Below are 4,373 nucleotides of genomic sequence, written 5' to 3'. Positions count from 1 at the left end.
GCAGATTTCTTCAGCTTACATTAAGCACACAGCCAAGGGGCAGGACTGCTAGATTTTTAGCAATATTTKTTTTACATGGGTGACTTGCAGAGACACTGAGATTCTTCTGAAAAGTTTCTATCAGTACTTCTGCTGCATTCACCCCACAGCTCTCCCACCCACTGGAACAGAAGGCTTTGCTGATTCACTTTTTCTGAAGAATTTGTAGAATGAGTACCAATGAACAAATTTTACTGATAACTGGCAGAGGAAAAATTGCATTCAGATTCCTATTAGATTTGTTTAAAATGCCTTTTTTCCATACTTTTTCTAACTACAGCCTGGTGAGTTGGGCTATACTGAGACAGCCAAGGAACCTCAAAGTTGTTTTTACAATCGCTGTTCAGAAGAAATCTGTGCTTTCAGTCCCCAGTTCTGCAGACTGTTGCGGCTGCGAGCAGCCTTCGTGTCTGGGCAAACTCCCATTCGTCTCCGCGGCCRTCTCCCGGACGCAAGGCATAAGTTACTTGCTCCTGAAAAGGCTGCTCTTCCTCGGCTGCTGCAGTGCACTGCTTTTGATGTATGCAAAGTATTTTGATAATATCCCACAGAGCGAGGATCAAAATCTGTCAACTGATTTGCATCTTCCCAGCATGACGCAGCAGTTGTTTTAAATTTCCTTTGCCCTACGCTTCTGTGGGCAGGTAGAACATATATTACAATACAGGCCTCCTACTTATCTTAAAGAGCCTGTAGACAAGGGGAATTGCTTAACAAAAGTAAAGAGGATTATTTGTGTTTCGTATCAAAGGTAAGAGTGAAAAAGCTTAAGAAATTGGTTCCAACTTAGATGGACAGCACTATTGCAGCTAGTTAAAAGAAGCAGTCAAAAGTAAGTTAGTCTTTTAGACTACGCATAACTGACAAGAAATGAACATTGCTTTAAAAATCACATGCTAAAGAAAGCAACCTCTGTTTACATGCATAATAAAAAGGAAATATGACTACTTAGTCAATAAGCTGATAATTCCATTACAAAAACCACCAAGAGTCCTATCACATTCCAAAAAGATCATGAACATCATGCTAGTTTACTCAGCCCACTTGCACACAAATATGCCCTAAATCCATTTTTAATCTTACAGTAACTACAAAATGTAAAGCATCAGGTTTGGAATGTGAAGTTGTTTTCTTCCATTTAAAAATGTTTTAGCAAATAATTGAACTGGTAATTATTGCTGTACTCCCATTACATATATCCTATTACCATCTTTTTTTTTTTTTTTAATTAAAGACTTCAAGAGAAAATGAATTGCCATTGAATCACTTAAGTTATTCCAGTCCTTACTCATCTTTTCAAAAGCACTAAGATGCCTCAATATTAACAAGCCAGTATGCACTAACATTTACCTACTTGACCCTCTTTTAAAGGGGGAGAGTCTTGAGCCATACATTTTTACATCAGGAAAAAATCCTGACACTTCTGAAGTTTGTAATAAAGTTTGAGACATCTTGGAAAATTTGTCAGTTTTGATAAGAGCACATAAATGGCTTCCACAGCATGTACAATCAATATTGTTCATAAGGCTTTGACATACTATCACCAGCCTATAATACAACCATACTTACAGCTTGCAGACATTCATAGCATCTATCAGAAAAGCTTTGCAAGAACCATGAGTTATATTTTGAATGTCCAAAAACTAAGAGTAGAAAAATCCAAACGGCATAAGGCGCTGCAAAGAGCGGTTCAACTTTTAATCGCTACACACTTACAAGTGAAAGACAGAAGCTGGTTTATCCTAGACTTCATTAGCTCTCGTTGCAAAACCGAACAGCTTACCAAGACTGCAGTGAGCACATGAGAATGGATTAGAGGAAGTGCTACGAGCCAGCACTGACACTCACTCGTGTACACGCGCGGCAGACACGCGCAGAATGTCTGTCTGCACACAACCTATAGCAAACATGGCTGCACCACCCAAACAAACTTCAATTTTTTTTGTAGTTTGTGTTTACCTAAAAGTGACCCATGCCACTGAAAGTCCTCAGAAGAGCTTCTAGTCCATCAACTCCTGAGACAGTATCAGATTAGGAATAAAAAGAAGGTAGGCACAACTCTCTCCAGCAAGCAAAGTTCACCTGCGTTTCTGAGCGTTAAAAATTACTGGACTCTTAAGCCACTGGCCTTGATTAAAGATACCTTTTGGAGCTTGGGGAAATGTTATTTATGGAATACAGACATGGCAAAGAGCCTACAGACCAGAAAAAACTTACCTCCGTATCTACAGTACATTTCTGCAGCCTGCTTCAGCCAACCTAACTGCAGACTGTACTGTCACACCCAATGCATAGCCTTGCCTACTCTTACTTTTCACTCTAGAGTATGAAGCTGTGCAGTCAGCCAGATCACCTCTCCGATCTGGCTTTTTTTCTTTCTTCTTTTCCTCTCCATAATTTAAGCTGTCGCATGGTTGCTAGCGTCAGCCCAGGAAAGAGCTGTGGGGAGGGCAATTAGATTGTCTTAAACCAACCATGAATTTGTGCTCATTCTCGAGCAGCCTACATCAAGAAATGAAACAGGCACACAATYCCCCAGTTTTCTCTCCACCTCCCCTTTTTAAATATAGCAATATTTTGAAGTTAGATCTACCAAAAATAGTATTAAACCATATATAACTGAACTTCTTGTAATAATATTCAGGAGTACTCATTAAAGAGACCCCTCATGACAGCACACAAAGGATGATCTTCCAGCTTTCCCTGAATAACTACATTTTGGGGGCAGAAAGATTTTAGTTTCCTTAGTTTTCTTTTGCAAAGCATCTATTTAAGCATTGGACTTCATACTGAATAACTCTTAGGCTGAAGTTTCTTAACCCATGCTTAATAAGTGATCTCTACAAGAGCTTTGACAGTTGCACGCTGGTTGCAAGTTCTCTGCTTCCCCCAAAATACTGTGATTATAGGGTGTTTAGACCAAGCCAGACACAAATTTAAGGTGATGAAAAAAAAAAGTTATTTTAAAATATATTTCTTGAAAATCTCCACTATGTTCTTGTAGCATTTACAGTCCTAACATTATATAATATTGTACTATTGATATAGCCAGCAAGAAAAAAGTAAAAACTAAAATCCACTCCTYGAAGGACACTGTATTATAACTGCAGTTTTAATCAACCAAGATTTGTAAGATTGGCAGTAACCTCTGTTTTCAAAACTATTTTAACAGCACACTCCTTTTAATCTATTCTGGTTAYAAACAGGTTTGAAAAGCCATCCAGTCTAATTTAGTTAGCCATTTTCAGAAGTAACTGTAGATAATATAATTGGGTTCTCCAGAAAGAACAAGATCTTTAAAAAATCAAACAAATATTACGTAYCAGCTTGTCAGGCTTCTAATTTATGTTCAAACACAAACTGATTACAACTTCTTGAAAASAAGTAAGACTATTTGTAAATATCTTTGTAGCCCTGAAGCGAAGAAGATATTAAATCAAMAAAACTAAACAAAAATAAGAAGAGTAATGACTTTCTGATACATTACCATAATAAAAGCGTTCAACAGCAATTCCATCAGAACTGAACTAAATGCTTTTAGGAAATATGAACAATTCATAGAACTCTGAAGGGCTCAGATACTATCAACTTCCCACGTGAACACAGTGACATTTTGCATTAAGTATCTGACACTGTCAAAGAAGCACATTTACGGCAGCTTGTGACACATGAAAATGCACTACCGGTATCCAGGGTCAGGAGGCAGAAGCGAAGCCAAGTTCAGAAATCGGACACCAAACCGACCTGACTCCTCTGACACTACACAGSGTGCAGTTCAGTCCTAGCAGATATTGCCACCTGTCTTAAACGGCAGAGCGGTCTTGGCTCTCGAACATCGTGAAAACGCTTCCCCAGTAGACTCACCAGAGCGCCAAATCGTTTCTCGAGTGTCTAAGAGTCAGTAGACACCAACTGTTTGGAAGGGGACGCGCAGGTACTCACTGGAGTTTCTAAGAGCTGAGCTAGCAGCTCCTCGTGGTTCCGCGGGTACGGAAAGGGGCAAGCGCAGAGCCAGCAGCCACCACCCCAAGGCAGAGAGAGAGGCGAGGCGGGAGGCGGACGGCGAGGCCGCGCCGGCCCGAGGCGCAGCAAGGGCAGAGCCGAGGGGCAGCAAGTTCAGGCGGGGCCCACCTCGGAGCGGGCGGAAGGCCGGCGCGCCGCAGGCTCACCCCCCCCCCCACGCGGGGCAGGGGGTCCGCGCCCCCGCGGGACACAGGAGGGCAGCGGCAGGGAGCAGCCTCCGCCGCGGCAAGCAGGGGGCAGCGGGGAGGGCTGGTGCCGGTGGGGTGGCTGCGCGTAGGGGGCGGGAAAGGACCCGCGGCTCAGCGGAGACC

The sequence above is a fragment of the Apteryx rowi genome, unplaced genomic scaffold (genome assembly GCF_003343035.1).
Source record: "Apteryx rowi isolate R43461 unplaced genomic scaffold, aptRow1 scaffold_13, whole genome shotgun sequence".
Classification (NCBI taxonomy): Eukaryota; Metazoa; Chordata; class Aves; order Apterygiformes; family Apterygidae; genus Apteryx; species Apteryx rowi.
The sequence above is the reverse complement of the archived record's forward strand: the minus strand, read 5'-3'. Positions refer to the sequence as shown.